This window comes from Myotis yumanensis, unplaced genomic scaffold, assembly GCF_028538775.1.
Source record: "Myotis yumanensis isolate MYYU_CA2020_CCGP unplaced genomic scaffold, mMyoYum1.0.hap1 SCAF_3, whole genome shotgun sequence".
In the NCBI taxonomy this organism is placed as follows: Eukaryota; Metazoa; Chordata; class Mammalia; order Chiroptera; family Vespertilionidae; genus Myotis; species Myotis yumanensis.
Window position 1 is genome coordinate 149,876,830 of NW_027223754.1, and position 22,430 is coordinate 149,899,259.

Here is a 22,430-nt window from a genome sequence, read left to right on the forward strand (position 1 = left end):
CAAGTATGGTGCTAGATTTTGAAGGTAAAGACACTAACATATAATACATACCCCTAAAATGAAGGGATAATACTCTAATACTGTCCTCATAGTATTATTGTCAGAATTAAAAGACAGAACAAACAGGAAATATCCAGCACAGTGTTTTACCGATGTTAGGATTATTTGTTTGTCTCTTTTTGTATTTGATTGTGAAACAGAACACATTTAGAAAAGTGCAAAAAAATTTATGTTCAGCAAAATGAATTATTTAAAAGCAAACACTCATGTAACTGTCACCCAGATACAGAAATAGAATATGTATTGCTATTATCCCAGAAATGCCTACTTGCTTCATCCATTCAGAACCTCAACCTCCTTCTAAAGGTAGCCACTCACATATTGTTTTACTTTTCTTTATATGTTTGTGGGTGTTTTTTTTTTTTTTTACAGCTTAAGTACGCACCCTAAATATTACAGTTTGATTTAGGCTGGTTTTGCAGTTTATGTACAATCTGTTCTCGCTGGCTTTTTTTGCATGTCACATTATTTTGTAAATTATCCACATTGTCAACGTGAGTTGTTGTTAATTTGTTTCTGTATAATATTCAAGTGAATAAATATATCACATTTTTAATTTTAAATTACTCAATCACTGATGAACATTTGGCTTGTTTCCACTATGTGTCTATCATACAAAATGCTGCAATGAAAATTCTTATACATGTCTTTTGTTACATCTAAGCCTGCATCTCTGTAGAGTACATACTTAGAAGAATTGCTGGATCAGAGGACGTATGTACCCTCGCTCCTGCTAGATAAAGTCTGTTTGCACCAATTTACACTCGGGTAAGAATTGCTTTTGCACCATTCCTTACCACTCTTGGTATTGTCAGACTCTTGATTTTAATTATTCCACTAAGTATGTAGATCTCACTTTAGCTTAAACCTCACATCCCTGATTACTAATAAGATCGAGCACCTCTATCAGCCATTTGGCTTACCTCTTATGTAAAATGCCTGTTTAAAATTTTGACCCTCTTTTTTTCCCCTATGTTGTCTGCCTTTTTCTAATGCTCTGGATAGGATCACTTGGTTAGTATAAATAATATAAATGTTATGCAAATGATGTCTCCCAGTCTGTCCCTTGTTGTGTAATCTCTTACTAATGAGCAGAAGTTCATAATTTTAGTATTAGTCTACTGTGTCAATCTTTTTATTTTAAGTGCTTTTCTTTGTCCCAACAATATTTTCTGAAAAGAGCTTTTCCCTCTCTGCACTCCCGTGCTACTTCTGTGATAAATTGAGAGTCCATATATATGTAGGTCTGTTTGTGTGCTCTCTTTCTGATTCCATTGATCTAATGCCTATCATTGCAACAATCCATACATTTCCTATATCCTTACTAATTTTTACCTATTTATTTAATCAGTTAACTGGAAAGTGTATGTTACAATTTCTCAATACCATTGTGGATTTGTCCATTTCACTGTAACTTTATCAATTTTTGCTTTATATGTTTTGAATCTAAATTATTAGATGCATACAAATTTTCATTTGTTTTAATTTCTTGTGAATTCAACTTTTTACCATACTAAAATGTTCTTCTTTATTTTTAGTAATTGAAATGTAAACTTTTGTTTTTATATCTTCCATGTCCTTATTTCCTAAATGTGTTTCTTGTAAACAGTACCGAGTTGTAATTGTTTGAAAATCTTTGCCTTTTAATTGGATCACGTAGGTCACCTGCATTTATTATAATTGTGCATTCGTTAGTTTATACCATTGTCAATCTATTGCCTCTCTGCTCCAAATTCACCCTTCACGGCTATGCTTGTGATATTGGAACACTTCTTCCTTGACAGCTTGCATGATGTTAAGCTTCATCAGCAGAGGCCACCAGAGACACAAAGAAGAAGGATGCCGAAGACAAAGCAGATAGCATCCCTCCCTGGACAGCTCCCTCTGTCACCGAGAGGGAGGCTCCCCAGTGAGTTCGTTTTGGAGCACCTCACTGGATTCTCTCAGGATTAACCACTCCCTTCTCTATGCCATTTCTAGTGCTGAACTTCTCACACTGCATTCTAATTCATCTGGGTGTCACACTGTCTCCACCACTCGGATAATTCTTCCTTAAGAATAAGATTTATGTGTTTGTTACCTCTATTCCTCAGTGCTTAGCACTGTCCTGGACAGCAATAATAGTTTCTGCCTTATTATATGTTAGAGATTGTCTATTGTGTTTGAATATAGTGGATGTTTGGTCAACGTTTGTTGCTAAAATAGTAAATTATTATTCCCATTTTCAGGAGGAGTAACTGAGGATCACAAAAGGAAAATAACTTGCTGAAGGTCACATAAGTAGGAAATGGCATGGTCAAATTTAAACATAGACATGTCTCTTTCCTCTATTCTGTGCTCACTAAGATACAAGGATGGATCATGCCAAGGGGCCTGGTGTTATTTTGTTGCTTACAAATCCTCTGTTGGAGTTGAATTCAATAGTAGGAAATAAGAGTGTCTTAGACTTTTATATAAAGAGATATATTCGGTGATATGATGGGCATTATTATCATCACATTACAGAGAATGCCACTGAAGCCCAGATATGTGAAATGCAACTTCTCAAGTCATACAGTTTCAAAATGGCAGAGAAAAATTCAAACCCAGTTACAAGCAACTCTGGAGTCTACACTTTTGATCATTAATATATCGACTGTTCAGGCACCTAAAAAAGGTAAAGAAATAATGATATAACAAAGACCCATGTACCTATTACTCAACTCATAAAAATTACTCTGTGTACTGATCACATTCTCCTGCAGTTGGTGGCTATCATCTCATGCATATCTTTAGTTTATATATATATACATATTAGAATACTGTACAATATACAGTATATTTTCCATGAAGTCATACTTATGTAAGTATTATTCTTCAGCAAATATTTGAATATCTACTCTATGCCAACTACTCTTTTTTTAAAAAAATATATTTTATTGATTTTTTACAGAGAGGAAGGGAGAGAGATAGAGAGTTAGAAACATCGATGAGAGAGAAACATAGATCAGCTGCCTCCTGCACATCTCCTACTGGGGATGTGCCCGCAACCCAGGTACATGCCCTTGACCGGAATCGAACCCGGGACCTTTCAGTCCGCAGGCCGACGCTCTATCCACTGAGCCAAACCGGTTTCAGCGCCAACTACTCTTTTAAGTACAGAGGAAATAGTAGCGACATAATAAAACTCCTGCTCTCATAACATTTAATTCTGAAGTAAGGAGACAGACAATAAAGCATAAACTAAGCAATATATATCTGGTAGTACATGGTAAGGGCTAAAGAGTGATGGGGATGTGGAAAAAGATGAAGTCCTCTTTTATGAAGAGATATTTGAGCAGATATCTACTGGTAAAAGAGTGATGTCTTACATTGAAACAACAACAACACTCTTGCCACTGCGGAGAGTAGGTGGCAGTGGCTACTCTGTTGCTAAACGTCCAGATGAGAGATAATGGTGGCCTGCATTGTTGAGGATGTAATAAATGGTCAGACTTTGCTTGTATTTTGAAGGTAACATTTATATTTACAAGGTAAATGGTCTATAACTTTCTTTTCTTGACTTGTCCCTATACTTTCAGAATCAGATTCATTGGCCTCATAAAATGATCTGGCAGCTTGTCTTCCACCTTTAGGACAACTTGCATCAAATAGGAACTAACCTTTCTATGAAAAGTTGGTAGAACTCACTGTAAAGCCAGTCAGGCCTGGGATTTTTAAAACAGTAAATATTTTCTTCAAATTCCCACTTTTTAATTTTAATATCTTATTTTTCTTAGAATTATGCCACTTCATCTAAGTTTTCAAATTTCTTAGCATACACGTGGTTATATTGTTGTGTCTGCATTTTTATCCCTTTTTATTCTGTATTTTATTCATTTTTATACTCATATTTATTAGTCTTGCATGAATATCTTATTAAAATTTTTGAAGAACAAGGTCTGGGTTTTTTTTTTAATGATTAATTTTTATTGTCATTGCCATCTTTGTCTATTTTAGAGTGTCATGTATCTGAGAAGATAAGAGGTATTTCTCTACTTTTTGTTTTTCTAGGTGTTCTCTAATGATCCCCCCACACCAACCTTTAACATTGAATCTTAGCAAATATGTTCTCATGGCTCACAAGTCCAATAGTACAAAACATTTTATAGTGGGAACCTGACCTCTCATATTTGTTCCCATATATTCGATTCTTACTGTGGTTCTGTTATACTCTTTTTAGTTTCACATGTGCTATTCCAGAGTTTCTTTATGCCTATACTAGTAGATATACTAGTACTAATATATATATATCCTAAATACTCAAATTGTCCCTACAGGCAGGAGTTTGACCGACCAGGAGTTAGACGTGTGCTGACCACCAGGGGGCGGCATGGAACATGGCAGGCATCAGCGATGCAGTGCTGGCAGCGGGTGGCAGTGGAGGTGCTGCTGACCCCGATGGGTCCCCATTAGAGCAGGACTGCAGCAGGATGGTGGAGCAGGTGAGCAGGCAGTGCCAGGCCAAGGTGGGTGCGAAGGGAGGCCCTGGCCTGTGGCGGCAGCAGGCAGCCAGGGGAAGGCATGCCCCGGCTGGCAGCTGGCAGCCACTAGGGACCCTACCCATGCAAGAATTTTTGTGCACTGGGCCTCTAGTATATCTATGGTCTAATTTTCCTACTTTTCAGTGAGGAATGGGGAGACAGACAATAATGGTTGCAAATTATAAATGCTCATCTGTACCTTTTTATTTATTTACTTATTTTTAATTGTGTTGTCTTTTTATTGTTGAGTTTAAGAGTTCTTTGTTTTTTTTAATCCTCACCCAACTATATTTTTCCATTGATTTTTAGAGTGGAAGGGAGGGAGAGAGAGAGAGACATGTGAGAGAGACACATCAATTATTTGCCTCCCACATGAGCCCTGACCAGGGCTGGGGCTTGAGCCTGCAACCAAAGTACGTGCCCTTGACTGGAATTGAACCCGGGACCCTTCAGTTTGTGGGCAATGCTCTATCCACTGAGCCAAACCAGCTAGGGATATACCTTTCTTTTTGATTTAGTAATATAGTTTATAGGTCTCCACAACAGTACATTAAATTCTTTCTAATTTTTTAACCGCTGTGTAATATTATATGTATCTTGTTCAATCATTTTCCTATCGATAGCCTTCTGGGTTGTTTCTCATCTTATGTTGTTATACATATTGTTTGTAACAGATATCACTTGGGCCTTTTCAGCCTCACCAGGGTCCTTTGTCACTATTTCCTCCTACCTCAGCGGCTCTCAACCTGTGGGTCACGACCCCTTTGAGGTTCAAACGACCCTTTCACAGGGGTCGCCTAAGACCATTGGAAAACACATATATAATTACATATTGTTTTGTGATTAATCACTATGCTTTATGTTCAATTTGTAACAATGAAAATACATCCTGCATATCAGATATTTACATTACGATTCATGACAGTAGCAAAATGACAGTTATGAAGTAGCAACGAAAATAATTTTATGGTTGGGGGTCACCACAACATGAGGAACTGTATTAAAGGGTCGCGGCATGAGGAAGGTGAGAACCACTGCCCTACCTGCTCCTGTATGGCCTGTCCAGCAGGAGCTATGGCTCACTCCAACCAAGCAGTGCCTGCTCCTTGCCAAAGACATGCGGCTTTCACCTCCTGACTTAGGGCTCCCCTGTTGCAACTGAGGCGTAAATGCCTGCGGACAGGCTTAGCAGCCATGCATTCAAACCAGAATTGCAAGAAAGTGAATCTTAAAGAGAATCACAGAGAGAATCTTAGAACAAAGGGAGATGGGAGACAGAAAAAAAAAAAAAAAGACCCACATTTTCTCCTTCCCTCTATTCCACGGGCTGTCCTTAAACACAGTAGCTCATATAGACTCTTAGGATCTTACAAGATCAAGCCATGAGTCTGTTGGAAACCAGGTGGTAGCCTGCTCAGTAATATACCTTGTGCTGCCTTTCCGTGCTTCCCCGACTCTTTCCTCTTTTCTTTCACTTCTGGGCTTGCCTTCTTGGGTAAAGTAGCAAGATACAAGTGTTTGCCTCAGGCTCTGTGCTCTAGAGCACTCAGGCTAAGACTGCTGGAACAAGAAACAACCCTTGGAAGTAGACCCCTCAGGAAAGGATTTGGAGTTGTGTTTCTCCTCAGTCTGATGGCAATAGGGGCCCTATTGCTAGTGGTAAGTGTAGGTGGTAATAACTCCTGCTTACAGTAGCGACAAAATCACTAAAGCTTTCATCTAGGGTTAATTGGGATGAAGTGGTGGTGGTGGGGGGTGGAGGAGGGGAGATTGAGGCTCTGGCATGTGCTGTGGCTGTAGCACATCTCATGTCTCCGGATATGGGGACAATTATAAGCATAAGGATTATGGAAGAGACTGGGCCCTGTTCATGGCATTGGTCACCCAAATAATGGGTTACGTGAGCCGGTTGCCACTGTGGTAGTCTGAGGGCCCTGAGAGTTATTAAGCTGTGGTTTTTCAGCTCCAACCCCACTTTTGTACTTTGCTTTGTGATACTTTATGAAGAGCTGGCCAAGCAGCTAGCTCCCTGTTAGGTTTTTCCAAAAAAAGAACACTAGAGGGAGACTGGGAGCCTGGAGAGGAGAAATAACCAGCCAGCACCTTTGGGCTTTGTGTTAAGTGCCTGCCAACATCACCCCTTCAGAAACACGGTCTTCCAGTCCCCATCCGCAGAGGCCAGCATCCGGCTACCTGGAGGCTCTTCAAGCTTCTAAGTTTTAATAAAAACTTGTTCCCCAGCTCTTGGAATGGCAGTATTATTTCTGTGTTCTCTCAATTTTTTTCCTTTTGCCTTTTCAGTCTTTCACTATCTATTTAACTAATTCTTTATGATACACTGTCTCTGATCCACAACTGAGTCAAAGAAATTGAAAGGATTATCCTTCCCAGAGATTAGGGATGTAATTCGTTATCTTGCACATCTGGAAGTGGTTCTAATCGTTTCCTTGGTTGATTGATAGAACTTGGGTTCAATGGCGACATGTATTTATTGAGCAGGAGAGGCAGAAATTTCCCCAATAATGCGGAGGAAGGAATTTAAAGGTTTCAGAGGATGGGTATGGTGGAGTGGATTTATCATAAGAGATATGTACACTAACCCCCCACCCTCATGACACCACCCTGGGTGCCTTAGAGGACCCTTCCTTCACTAGGTCATTAAGCAACACACTGGTGAGACAGCCATCATATCACAGAAAAACTCAGTAGTCCTTGTCCTCTGTAAGCCAGGCAGGATGACGTGAGAATCTGCCATTGCCACGGGTCCCCTGATTTCAACTGGATGCTAGGATCCCAACAAAGCCGAGCTAAGTAGAAACACTGACCTCTGAGAGACATAAGCATCACAGATGAAGAGATAATCAAAATGTTTGGCCATCAGCTACATAAATGATATACATTCTAACCAAGTGTTTCTTGATCTTTATAACATGAAGAAAAAAAAAATCCAGATCACGTATCCAAAAAAACTGACTCGAGTCACCACAATGGAGAGTCAATGCCCCTCATCCAGCTGCAGACCTGTTCACAAGCTCAACAGGCTTTGATTGAAGAGGGGGGCGGGTCCTGTGAGAAAGTGCCCTGCCACTGGGCTACAATATATGCTGTAGATCTTCCTCTAAGCCAGTGGTCGGCAAACTCATTAGTCAACAGAGCCAAATATCAACATTACAACGATTGAAATTTCTTTTGAGACCCAACTTTTTAAAACTTAAACCATATAGGTAGGTACATTGTTATTAACTTAATTAGGGTACTCCTAAGCTGGCCTTTGCTAAAAACGTCCTCAATCTGATTGAGGTACGTTCGCTGAGGTCGACCCCTTCCAACTCTCCCATCCACACTCGTCATGTATACTTGTTTCGTCTATCTCCTTTCGTTCATCCTCTCTATATGTCCAGACCATCTCAACATACCTTTCTCAATCCTCGACACTACATCTTCTTTCACTCCACAATGTTCCCTAAAATTAACTTAATAAACTTTACTTAAAGTTTTAAGTCAACTTCGCACTGTACGTGCGCGCCCGCATGTGGTAATTTGTGGAAGAACCACACTCAAGGGGCCAAAGAGCTGCATGTGGCTCGCGAGCCGCGGTTCGCTGACCACTGCTCTAAGCTTTCCTCAAAGTGATGGCAGGAATTTACCATCATGACTGTGCACTGAAGGAAAGGAAATACTCTGACCTTGACTAATAAGCTTCTAGAGTAGTTTGGAAGAACATGCTCAATTCCTGTAGCCACGAGGTAGACGGTGATGAAAATTAGGCCCTGGATCTAACTTAAGGGTGGCAGTGCTGCAAAGGACTGACTGTGCAAACTGAACAGATTTCCTGTGTAAAATACAGGACCTTGATAGAAAACGAGTAGGGTCCTGAGATCTGGAATTAGGGCATTTAGATAGATGAGCCTGAAAATTCTCTAACACACAAATTCTTTTAATCTCTCTAAACTGGCAAAAGCAGACCCTACCACTTGCTAGGGCAAGAGTCCTGGTACCTAGAGACTATGTAATGGCCTCAGCTATAGCAGGTGTCTCATTAAATGGTGCTAATTATTAGCATGACCCCCCCCCCCCCATCCCCTAGCCAATGCCCTAGTCAGTGGTCGACAAACTCATTAGTCAACAGAGCCAAATATCAACAGTACTTCTTCAAAATAGACTTGCCCAGGCTGAAAACCAACCTCTGCGCATGGGCCACGAAGTTTCAATTGCATTGTACGTGCGCCCGCATGTGGTATTTTTGTGGAAGAGCCACACTCAAGGGGCCAAAAAGCTGCATGTGGCTTGAGAGCCGCAGTTTGCCAACCCACGGCCTAGGTGGAAAACTAGGGCCAGATTTCAGCACAGGTCAAATGAGAAAGTAGTCTGCTCCAGGAAGAAGTAGCTTGCATGTTGAGGGAATTGAACAATGTGGATCACATATACAGGCATGAACCAGGGGCACATGTGAGGGACCAGATCTTCAGAACGTGGGACTGGGCAGGAGTGTAAACTATAGGACTAGATAGGGGATAATTCATGGCTATGGAGGCTTTCTCCTATGACTTGGGCTCAGTATTTTGAGAAAGACACCTGGCATGGTTTTTTGAAGTCTGGATACAGCAATAGCCTATATTGAATTAAATGGAGATGCCAGAATTTCCTTGGCATGAGATTGGGAAAGTGTTCAGAGGACTCAAGGACGTGGGAATGCTAGAGTGGACTTACTGTGTGAAATCTAAGGACCCACCAGCTAACAGTTTGTGAGCGGTCCTAAGGGGTGCCTCCTTTCTAAAAGCAACAAAATGTACCTGTGAAGGAATCACCAATATCTTTGAGAAGTTTAATGGTTGCTGTCCTGTATAGGCTGGAGCTGAAGGTGTGAGATGCAGCATTGAAGTGCGCTCCTTGGAGTTCAGGAAGACGAGGGATTAAGACTTGGCAGAAGCCAGGTGGCAGCACTAAATCATCGGAGGCAAGACGGATCTAATTACCACAAGAGTAAGGTCAATGCATGACATAGTTTGCCTGGGACAGTTTTTGCCTGTTGTCCTAGTATAATTAGCAATAGTGCCAGATTTCACTCTCAACAGTGCCCTGGTTTTGACAGTAAATCTTTGGTCACCTAGTAATAGACAGAAACAGTGGGATGATAATCAGGATGCCTTGATCCATAGGGACCTAGGGTGATGGCTAATAGGTCATAATGTTTCTAGAGTCAAAATAGACAGTAGACTAGGGTTTAACCTGATTGGCAGAAAAACAATAGTTTTTAAAACAGAATTAAAAAAAAGAGAGAGGTGGTGAGTAGTGGGCCGATGTCAGCTATTATTAAGAGGAAATTGCAATTTCTCATTCACTCCAGACCTAAGGCAGTTCACAGACCCAGAGCCAACTGATAGAAGCAGAGGGTATTTGCCCTTGAGGACGTACCCTGCAATGTCATCACCCTAGTATGTATTTTCCAAACCTTCCCCAAAGAGACCTGTGATTTTTTTTCCAGACTAACTGTCCACTGGAGAAAGGAGAATATTCAGACTGTTTGAGGGCAGTAACAAAGTGAAATTTATGCAGATTAGTTGATATATAGAATCCTGGCCCAAGCCCATCTTACAGTGGGTCCAGTGAGACCACAGATCCAGCTTGCGGTAAATTTCCTGGTCCTGTAATTGGAAAAAATATTCTTGGCACAAGCAGACCTTTTACATTTGACCAAAGACTTGCGAAGTGAGAACCATAATGTCAGTAAGAGCCAAGTGCAAGTCCCTGAAACTGCCACTTACCCATGGCAAAGAGAGTACATCAGAAGCAGTACCATCCAAGAGGAATTTCAGAAATTAGTGCCACTCTACAAGACTGAAAGGATGCAAGGATGGTGCTCCCTATCAGGTCAAGGCTCAGTTCTTGGCTGAAAAAAAAAACATATGGATAGTGAAGGGTAATATTGGAATACCTTAAATCTGAACAGATGGTAGCCCCAATAGCAGCTGACATGCCAAATATGGTAGCTTTATTGGAGCAGATGGACATAGCCAGTGGTATTCAGTAGCCAACTATTGATGTGGTAACTGCGTTTTGCTCAGTCTTAATCAGTAGAAAGGATCAAAAGCAGTTTGCTTTTGCATGGCAAGGGCAAACTTACTGTCTTGACCCAGACCTAGGTCAACTTTCTTGCTCTCTGTCATAATGTGTCTGCATACTTAGTCATCTTGATATGTCATGAACCATCACTGGTCCATTAGATTGAATCTAATTGAATCTTGTGAGCAAGTAGTGGTAAGTACCCTAAATGACTCCCTAGTACTAGAAAGTGGAAGACAGCCCCATGGTGAGACAGGAGCTTGCCATATCGGTAAAGTTTCCTGGACTGGGATATCCCCTTCTAAGATGAAGAATATATTGTTGCACCTCATACTTCTTGCCACAAGAAAAACAAGCACTGTGTTTGATGGGCCTTTGGACTTTGGAGGAACATGCTGTAATGCAGAATATTGCTTTGACCCATTTATTGGATGACTTGGAAGGCTTCCATTTTCTAAGAGACTTGGAGTGAGAGAAGATGTGCCCCTCAGGCCAATGAACCAGTCATTCCATTTTGAGTACACAAGTCTTTTACATTTTTTTTTTTTTTTACAGATTTATTCCTATGTACGTCATATTTTTGATGTTATTTAAAGTGGTGTTTTTATTTCAATTTCGGGTTATATACTGCTGTTATATAGAAATATAATTTATTTTCAGATATTATTTTATACCAGGCAAACTTGAGAAACTCATTTAGTTGATTTGATGACAGATATTGAATCTTTACCTCATTAGATGTATATGTTTGTATTGCTATAAATATTTTTGAGATTTGTTATAGGATCCAGTGAACTTAGATACAAGAATACAAACAATTTGATCCTTTTATGATTTGTTTCACAGGTTCAGAGTAGTGCTCTATGGGATTGTTAATTACTGAGGCAACTTGGTGAGGTTATTACGCATTACCCTGTGAATTATGCCTTTTTCCAATCTGCCTGGTGGGAACAGACACTATTGCCAACCCCTTGTGAGTGCCAGGCACTATTCTCTAATGCTTGTTTTTGTTTGTTTTTATTCCTAAACTTGGTTGTTTTCTTCACATCGATGAACTGATGAGTACTTTGCCAAATAGTTGAGGGGGATTCTGCAGATGTCAGAGTTCTCTCTCTGTGAAGCTCTCTTGTGTTTAGTGCTCTGGTCTGCAAACTCTAGCTGTCTTTATCTACGCAGACGCTCAGTGCATGCTTGAACCCAGCATGTCCACTAGTTAACAAAGAATTTAACTGCCTTTTATACGATAAGAATTCCATACTCAAGTTGCTATGGTAGCTCCTCAGAATCATCAAGAACCAGGCCATTTGCAGGTTTCTGATCAGTCATTAAAGATGTGCAAGTTTCCCGGCCCCGGTGTGGTAGGGACAACCCCGGTCAGGTTGAAACAGCCCCGGTGTGGTAGGGACAACCCCGGTCAGGTTGAAACGGCCCCGGTGTGGTAGGGACAACCCCGGTCAGGTTGAAACGGCCCCCGTGAGGTAGGGACGACCCCGGTGAGGTTGAAACAGCCCCCGTGAGGTAGGGACGACCCCAGTCAGGTCGAAACAGCCCCGGTGTGGTAGGGACAACCCCGGTCAGGTTGAAACGGCCCCCGTGAGGTAGGGACGACCCCGGTGAGGTTGAAACGGCCCCCGTGAGGTAGGGACGACCCCGGTGAGGTTGAAACAGCCCCCGTGAGGTAGGGACGACCCCAGTCAGGTCGAAACGGCCCCGGCGTGGTAGGGACAACCCCGGTCAGGTTGAAACGGCCCCCGTGAGGTAGGGACGACCCCAGTCAGGTCGAAACGGCCCCGGTGTGGTAGGGACAACTCCGGTCAGGTTGAAACAGCCCCGGTGTGGTAGGGACAACCCCGGTGAGGTTGAAACGGCCCCCGTGAGGTAGGGACAACCCCAGTCAGGTCGAATCGGCCCCGGCGTGGTAGGGACAACCCCGGTCAGGTTGAAACGGCCCCCATGAGGTAGGGACGACCCCGGTGAGGTTGAAACAGCCCCCGTGAGGTAGGGACGACCCCAGTCAGGTCGAAACGGCCCCGGCGTGGTAGGGACAACCCCGGTCAGGTTGAAACGGCCCCCGTGAGGTAGGGACGACCCCAGTCAGGTCGAAACGGCCCCGGTGTGGTAGGGACAACCCCAGTCAGGTTGAAACAGCCCCGGTGTGGTAGGGACAACCCCGGTCAGGTTGAAACAGCCCCGGTGTGGTAGGGACAACCCCGGTGAGGTCGAAACGGCCCCCGTGAGGTAGGGACGACCCCAGTCAGGTCGAAACGGCCCCGGCGTGGTAGGGACAACCCCGGTCAGGTTGAAACGGCCCCCGTGAGGTAGGGACGACCCCGGTGAGGTTGAAACGGCCCTGGTGAGGCTCAGACGGCCCTGGTGAGGTTGAGACTACTCCAGTGAGGTTGGGACAAATAAAGGGGACCAGTATGGACTGATGAACAGGTGTAGATACAGAAGCAGAGCAACATTGAACAGAATGTTAAACTACAATGGGGAGCCTGGGGAGGGCTGGGGGGGGGGATTAAGAGACCAACTGAAGGACTTATATGCATGCATATAAGATTAACCAATGGACACAAGACACGGTGCGGGGGGGGCGGGGGGTAGGGGCCGGGGGAATATCATGGGGGGGAAAAAGGAGACATATGTAATACTCTTTGTAATACTTTAAGAAATAAAAATTATTAAAAAAAAAAAAAAAAAAAAAAAAAAAAAAAAAAAAAAGATGTGCAAGTTTCCTTTGTGGCCCCAAATAGCTGCAAGTGCTCCAGGCATTGCATTTGCAGTCTCAGCTGCAGGGTGGGGGGAAGCAAGAATCTAAGGAGCATCTCAGAGGTTCAGCACATTATTGTCCACAACTATACTGGCAGCACCCAGTCAAATATGCCACCCAGACGTCCCGGGAGACCGAGAACTGTGCCTTTTAGCTAGGTGTGTCTTTATTTAGTGTTCCATTACTGAGAACAAAAGGGAACTCGGATGTTGAGGAAGGCACTTAGCAGATGCCACCACTTTAGAGAATATAAAAATTCTTGTTACAAAACACTTTCACATTTCAGACAAAATATAATAAATGTACTCTTAAAATTTATTTCTGAGACTTCCATTTCCATCCAAGATGGAGTAACAGGAACCCGATTTACCCTTCTACCCAAAACAACCCCCAAAATAAAACAGGCCCTGGCCGGTTTGGCTCAGTGGTGAGAGCTTCAGCCCAGTGACTGAAGGGTCACGGGTTCGATTCCTGTCAAGGGTGCATACCTCAGTTGCAGGCTTGATCCCCAGCCCCTGTCAGGATGCATGTGGGAGGCAGGCAATTGATGTGTCTCTCTCACATTGATGTTTCTCTCTCTCTGTCTCTACCCCTTCCTTCCAGTCTCTCTGAAAATCAATGGAAAAATATCCTCAGGTGAGGATTAAATCCCCCCCCAAATAAATAAAAAAATAATAAAAATAAAACAGACAAAATATATGAACCAATGGTTTTCATGGACATTAAGCAATGAAGAGCAGCAATCTCCAAGATACAGAATAACAATGAGGTGAACTCTATGGTTGCTCCATCTTACCACCCTGAGTTTCCAGTTCATAGCACCAGGAGGGGACCCAGGGCATTACAGCAACTTGAGTTTTTGGGGCAACTGTCATTTAGAAGTTTTATATTTACATGCTGAGTTCTATCTCACTTACCTAGTTTGCCAAATAGCCAGGAACTTAAACCGACACCCAGAGACAAAACTTGCTACAAAGAAAATTTTGAGGTAGGGGAAATTTACTTGTGGTGATTAAGGCTCACCATTTGGTGTCTTTTCTCTACTTTCCTATCATCTTATACTAGTATGCTTAGTGCTTTTATATTCTTGATCTATCCATTATAAAAATTTGTGCTTGAGGAAAGAGCCCAAACTCATTTACTAAGGTTATTTTCATGTAAATAAAGACCAGTGCTTTCACCTAAAGAAATTAAGTTCTAACAGTGTTTTTTTTCAGTAAGTACAAAGACCTTTTAAAAATTACCAGGTTTTTATTGGGGGGGGGGTTAGGTCTTGAAATTCTATCTTTATAGGAGCCTGCACTTAAGTGGGAAGATGGATAGACTGATTCAGTTAATGAGTATATTTTTTTTACACATGCATTAGACAGGCAATATGCAAATATGTGGTTCATCAACCTGCCTCCCTCTTGAATTTAGAATGAGAGAGTAATATCTGGGGGAAAGCCCATTACTCACCTCCAATTTCCTCAAGCTCTTTTCTGAAACTATATAATTTTGGCATGTAATGACCATAGAGTTTCTCTTGCTCTCCAGTCTGTTCTGGGAAGCTGATATGTTGCAGGGAACCATGTCCATTTGAACTATTTACATGTAACGAACCACAGCAGGTAGAGAAACAGGTATTACCTAGTATGTCTCTCATTTACAAGCCCCTCAGTTCTTTTATTTATCCAACTTCTCAACACCACTTCTACATTTTCATTTTGAATATAGTTCTCTGAGTTTATGAGCTAGAGAGAAAAGATCTGTGAAGTATGAATGTTATTTTTATCAATTTTCTTTTTTCTATGCTCTAACAGCAATTGTTTACTACATGCTAGAAAAAAAGTACAGGGATGATAAGATAATTTCTTTCCCTCCTTGTGGGATTCATATAAGGCTATAATTTTGTGGAGTTGGCAGAGACTCCCTGAGAATTTCTTAGCCCTGGGGATATATGTAATTCTTGGACCCAGTAAACAAACCCATTCATAACTCATATGTATACAATTTAGTAGGACTGCCAAGGAATGCTTGCCTGAATTTATGTGTACAAATGACAGATACATAACACAATTTCTTAAAGAAGGAAAACGCATTTCGAATTTTATGTTCTCATTTGCTTGCTAACTGGGAACAACATGTAAAAGGGAACTATCAAAGAGTTGTAATGTAGATTACAAAGTAAATTGTCATAAAATATCGTTAATCAATGTATACTCTTAATTCACTTACAAAACATATATTTGTCAAGAGCACTTGCTCTTTTTTCTGCCCAGAATACTCTTCTTCTCCAAGATTTTTGCATAACTCATTTATTCTCATCCTTCTGTTATCAGTTTAAAGCCCACCTACTTAGAAAGAACTTCCCTTGCCATCCTCTCAAGGAGCCTCTTTATACAGTGACTCTGTCTCCTTGCCTGTTTTATTCCATTATAAGATTCATTACAGTTTGTAATGATCTTGTTTATTTACATTTTTACTTATTTAATATCTGCCCTCCCCAAAACAATTGAACTTTATAAGGTTAGAATTATTTATTTATTTATCCTCACCTGAGGATATTTTTTTCCATTGATTTTTTTTTTTTTTTAGAGAGAGTGGAAAGGAGAGGAGAGAGAGAGAGAGAGAGAGAGAGAGAGAGAGAGAGAGACATCAATGTGAGAGAGACACATCAATTGTTTGCCTCCTGCACATACCCCTACATGCCCTTAACTGGGAATCAAACCTGCAACCTGTCTGTCCTCAGGCTATTTTTATTTTTTTATCCTTACTGAAAGGTATGGTTTTATTAATTTTTTTAGATAGTGGGGGGAGAAAGAAGAGAGGGTGAAAGAGAAACCTCAATTGGTTGCCTCCATTACACACCCTAATCAAGGATCAAACTTACAACCTAGGTATGTGCCCTGATTAGTAACACCAGGGCACAACAACTCTTTATGTGTGATTATCATTCCCATTTTACAAATTAAGAAAGCAGGCTACAAAGAGTTTAACTAATTTGGCTCAAGGTTATACAGCTAATAAGTAAGGTTGTACCATTTTCCACCCCCACCATGAATATGTGAGAGTTCTAGTTTTTCTACATCCTTGCCAACATTTGATATAGTCATCCTTCTTAACTATCAGCATCAAATTGTCGTTTTAATTTGTAGGAGCATCTCATTGTCAATATGATGTCAAAGGCAGGTATTTGGACTGACTATAGAACTGGCATTCATATTGCATTTCATTAAAGAGTAGCAGAGCAGAAGAAGATAGAGCAAAGGACTTGTTAAGAGAAGACTTGGGTTTGAATTTTGTCTCTTTATTGGTTCACTTCAGGTTGCTCACATTTAAAAAGGGTAAGAATGCTTACCTCACAGAGTAATTAGGAGATTTCAGTGAGTTTTACATAAGAGAGTATGCAGCACAACATTGCTGCCAAAGTTGTGTTTTTTTTTTAACCTATTTTAAGTTTAATGTTGTTTTTCTCTGTTAGACTAAAAAATGCACACAATTTCTTGCTTGTCCTTGCAAGTCTCCCTTATCCCCACTGAATTGTTCTCCATCTTCTACTTTTTGGCATCTTCCCCACCCTAAAGTAATATTGCTCAACACCAGCTTGAGCAGACAGCACACATGGCAGAAAGGAATACTCTAAAAGCACAGTGATCGGCTTTATGTGCATCAAAGTTGCAAATAGTTCAAGTGTTTTGTGTAAATATTGTGCAAGATGCTGTAAGGCATTTTTGTTGTTTTGATAAAGGATCACCCCAAGGTTTTGTGATACTAGTTCCAGGGATGTTGGGTATAGTGAATGGAAAAGAGGTCAAATGCCAAGTAGTTAAACCCATGGGCTCTGAGAGCAGAGTCTGTGTGGAAGTCCTACCCCAGCCCCACTTGATAGCCATGGGACTTTGGGCAAGCTACTCAGTTTCTCTATATTTTGGTTTTCTCATCAATTAATGGGGACTTTACTTACTCTTAACCCTTTGGATTTCTATGAGAATTAATTGTGGTTTACAGTAAGCGCTCAATAAGAGTTAACTTTTGCAGCTCTAAAACTTGTAAAACAAAACCTTTAAATTTAAGCCCATCTTTTAAAAGTTGTCTTGTTACTTAACAGCATCACAATATTTCTAACTACACAAATAATGTTGCTCTCATTGCTAATATTCTCTGCTTGATTCCTCCCCCTCCCCCCAATGCCTCAGTTTTGCTTGAGTTTATTCTACAATTTTGTCCCTGGAGTTTATAACCTTTAGGTTTTGAAGCAGCCAGTTTTGCCTGCATATTAGAAATAAAACAAATATAAGGCTTGTTATTATGTACAACTTTGTGTTATATCAAACAAGGTAATGATATTTGGATTGACAAAAGATTTAGGTCAGCAATGGAAAGAGAGAATTAATGTTGACTTTATAAAGTTGCAAATCAAGGAATTGTAGTTGGCTTGTTATTTCTTTACAGCAAATTCATTGACTTGTGTGGTAAGATTAGTACAGTACACACTCTACATTCCTCTTTTCTATCTCCCCAAAGGTATTATATAATCATAACCGTCCTTTAACAATTTTTTCTTTCTTACTTCAGCTTTGCATTTCTCTGTGAATCCTAAACCTTTGTTGGTCCAGGTACTATTTGATTTTTCCCAGTGGTTTGACGATGTCACTTCAGGATAAAAAAGCAAACACCTTTCAGTACTCTGATAGCATATCAAATTATTAAAAAACACACACACACAAATGAATATAGGTAAGAGAAAAGAAACAGGAATGACAGCAGTATTTCCAAGGCTTAAAAACTCTAGGTTACAAGAGTGCAGAACATTGACTTGACTGTTTTAGTGCCCACCTGGATATTCTTGATAAATAATTCACAATTAATTTGCTTGTTTGAAAGATTAAAAATGAATTTGAAGGGCCATTTTCACTCAATCTGCCTGGTGTTGATCTAAGCAGTAAAGACAATAATGAAAAAATCTCTTAAGAGATTACACTCCAGAGGAGGAATTTTGGGAGCCGGCATGCGGCCAGTTTTTGTCCCGGACTGCAAAAGCATTTCTGATGCTGAGCAATAGTGCTGCGATGGTTCCCAATTTCCCTCTTGAAGTGTTTGGTGTAGAATTGCTCTCTGTATTTTCAGCCAAAAGATGTGTGCATCTGCCTCTCAAAGATTAAACTGCATCTGTTGACAAGAAATAGGCATTGGGGAAGCATATTTGTTGTTAAAAGGAATGTTTTCTTTACACCAGGTGTTTAGGGAATGACAATGAATTAACATTCTTCTGCTTCGTGTTAAGCTATAGAGTAAATTTTTTGCTATACAACATTAATCACAGGAGATCAGATGGCTTGATTAGTAGAGATGGGCATACAATCAAGAAAAATCCATTTTCCTGATCCAGTAACTTACCTAGACTATAATAGTAGTAAAACAATACTTAATCCAAAGCCATCTCCTGACTCCAAAGAATTAATCACAAACCTCTTACTATACATATGTTCCTCAAGGAATATTTCATTTTTATCTTTCTATTCCCAGCGAGGACTCCTATGTAATCTCAATAAAAGAAGACAAATAAAACAAAAATTAATTAACAGATATTTCAATCAATAATTACTCTTACATGAGGTGTGCTTTTAAAATTATTAAAATGATATAAACTAATTTGTCCTAACTTTTGAGTTTTCTGCCATTTCTCATTGTATATCACCTTGATTTTTTTCCTGTATTCTAATTATAGGGAAAAGATAAATACTTGAAGAACTATCTCAAATGTTTTATTGTTACTTTTAAATATAAGAATTGAGAAATAATTTAGAAATAACTTGTTAATTATATATAAACTAGAGGCCCAGTACACAGATTCATGCACATCGAAAGAAAATTAATTAGAAGGTGGCCGGCAGGGTAGGACTGGGTAAGATGGGCCGGACATGCCCTGGAGCCAACCTCCTGCAGTCCTTCCCCTGTCAGCCACACCTGGGGTGGCGCCAGGGCTTAAAGGGCATTTGCGGAGTTAGCAGGGTCCCTCTGGCAGGTGGGGTCCCTCTGGCCTATCGGGATCAGGCCAAAACTGACAGTCTGACTCCCCCTGAGGGGTTCCGAGTGCAAGAGGGCACTCTGCAAAGTTTCTGTTGCTCAGCAGCTCCTGCGTTGAGCATCTGCCCCGTAGTGGTCAGTGCACATCATAGCTACTGCTCAGAGCGTCTGCCCCCTGGTGGTCATTGCATGTCATAGCTACCAGTGGGACGGTCGGATGGTCAGATGGTCGCTTAGGCTTTTATATATATATAGACTAGAGGCCTGGTGCATAAAAATTTGTGCACTCGGAGGGGTCCCTCAGCCTGGCTTGTGCCCTCTTACAGTCTGGGACCCCTCGGGGGATGTCCACCTGCTTGCTTAGGCCCGCTCCCCAGGGGATCGGACCTAAGTTGGCAGTCAGACATCCCTCTGGCAGCCTGGGAGCCCTTGGGGGATGTCCACTTGCCAGCGGGGAGCAGGCCTAAGCTGCAGTTGGACATCCTTAGCGCTGCTGAGGAGGCGGGAGAGGCTCCTGCCACCACTGCTGTGCTGGCAGCTGTCAGACTGGCTTGTGGCTGAGCAGAGCTCCCGCTGTGGGAGCACACTGACTACCAGGGGGCAGCTCCTGCATTGAGCATCTGTCCCCTGGTGGTCAGTGTGTGTCATAGTGACCAGTCATTCCCAGTGGTTCTGCTGTTAGGGTCAATTTGCATATTACCCTTTTATTATATAGGATAGAGGCCTGGTGCACAGGTGGGGGCTGGCTGGTTTGCCTTGAAGGGTGTCCCGGATCAGGGTGGGGGTCCCGCTGGGGTGCCTGGCCAGCCTGGCTGAGGGGCTGAGGGCCATTTTCAGTCTGGCCACACCCCCTTCAGGTTGGGTGTCCCCACTTGGGTGCCTGGCCAGCCTGGGTGATGGGCTGATGGCTGTTTGCAGGCTGGCCACGCCCCCCGGTGACCCAAGCTCCTAGCCTCTCCTTTTATTATTTTTTTTCTGGGATTTATTTATCTTCTATAATTGAAACTTTGTAGCCTTGAGCAGAGCCCAGGTCCGGCTGGAAGCCTGGGTTGTCTGGCTCCCAGCCCCTCCTTGAGCGGAGGCCATGGCCGGCTGGAAGCAGGTATCTGGGATTTATTTATCTTCTATAATTGAAATGTTGTAGCCTTGAGCAAAGCTGAGGGCCGGCCAGGGCAGGGGGGAAGCTTGGCTTCCTGCATCACTGGGGGCAACCCAAGCCTTCTGCTTGCTCTAGCTCCTTGGCCGCTGCCATCTTAGTTGGGTTAATTTGCATACTTGCTCCTGATTGGCTGGTGGGCATGGCTGGTGGGCGTGGCTTGAGCATAGTAGAGGGATGGTTAATTTGCATGTTTCTCTTTTATTATATAGGATATTAATAAACAAAATTTAATATTTCATCATTTAAGGAGACTCTAATGTCATCCCATAGCAGGTAAGGAACAAACAAAATTAAGGGCAGGAGATGTCTACATACAAAAATAGAGCCACTTTTGGGCAAATACACTGAAATACTATTTAAATAATTATATTTTAGAATTATGCAGGCAAGAAAAACATTCCTAATATTTATTTATAACTTACACTAGAGGCCCAGTGCACGAAATTCGTGCATGGGGGGTGTCCCTCAATCCAGCCTGCACCCTCTCCAATCTGGGACCCCTTAGGGGATGTCTGACTGCTGGTTTAGGCCTGTGGGATTGGGCCTAAACCAGCAGTGGGACATCCCTTTCACAATTTGGGACCTCTGACTCCTAACCACTCGCCTGCCTGCTTGCCTGATCACCCCTAACCGTCTCTGCCTGCCTGCCTGATCACCCCTAACTGCTCCCCTGCTGGCTTGATCGTCCCCTAACTGCCCTCCCCTGCCGGCCTGATTGCCCCCTAACTGCTTGCTCCCCTGTGCCAGCCTGATCGCATCCCTAACTGCTTGCTCCCCTCCTGGCCTGATTGCCCCTAACCACCTCTGCCTCGGCCCCCACCACCATGGTTTTGTCCGGAAGAAAGTCGTAGGTCCAGAAGATGTCCGGTTAATCCAGTCTAATTAGCATATTACCCTTTTATTAGTATAGATAACTAAATGGATAACAAAAAAATCAGGAATGCAAACTCTGAAGAGAATGTGGTTAAAGTTTTAAATGTGAATAGTGTCTCAGGTAATATCTTTTCTGTTTAATTTCGTTAAAAAGTATCACGGTGTGGACAGGTGGGAGAACACACTCTGGAACATATTTTTTGTCTTTTGGGGAGGAGGAATTGTTCCTTTTACTAGAACTGAATATTTTTTCTTTCACCCTTTTAATGTTGTTTACCAAGCTATTCTACTTTTAGGATTTTAGTATTGCTATATTAGTATCTCTATGATAATATTTATCAAAGTATATATCCTCATCCATTTTATCCATTTTTTTTCTATTTCTGGGTGATTCTTGGAAAAGAGCATAGATAGATTTACTTTTATCAACTATGAGACTATCTTTTAGAAGATAAGTTTGATGCTTTATATATTTTATGATTACTGATATATTTGTTCTTGTATCTGCCATGTTATTTTGTGTTTTTATCTATTATACTTTTCTTTGCTTTTTCTTGTTTTCTTTTTCTATCTTCTGTTCAAGATTTTGTTCCCCCTTTCTCCTCTCCTCATTCAGAAATTATGTATTCTGTTTCTTTCTTTTTTTCTTTCCTTTTATTTTTGAGCCTTATAATTTTTAACATTCATACACATATTTTTTTTTAACAAACTCAAAGTTCTGAAGAAGACAATAATCTTAGCACACTTCAGTTTTCTTTAAAATTTCCTCCAATGCCCATGTAATTTTTGCCTAAAGTTGTAGAGACATCTTGTTGCTAAACATAAAAATATTATATATATTTTTAATAAGCAACATTTATTTGCATTTTTATTTTGGTTTCCTGATTATTTGCTTACTTTTGACTCTTTGTACATCACTACTTCCTTCTAATTCTATAAATTAATTTAGTTAGTTGAAAATAGACTTTCAAGGTTATTCTAATAATGGTTTTTA

At 41.4% G+C, this 22,430-nt stretch overlaps 1 long non-coding RNA gene across 1 annotated transcript; it reads left to right on the forward strand.

Moving 5' to 3' along the window:
- Positions 1-736: 736 nt before the first annotated feature.
- On the forward strand, positions 737-4,451 carry LOC139005393 (uncharacterized). The gene is made up of 3 exons (XR_011470673.1): positions 737-828; positions 2,566-2,716; positions 4,359-4,451. It is a non-coding gene; the product is annotated as an uncharacterized lncRNA (long non-coding RNA).
- Positions 4,452-22,430: the final 17,979 nt, after the last annotated feature.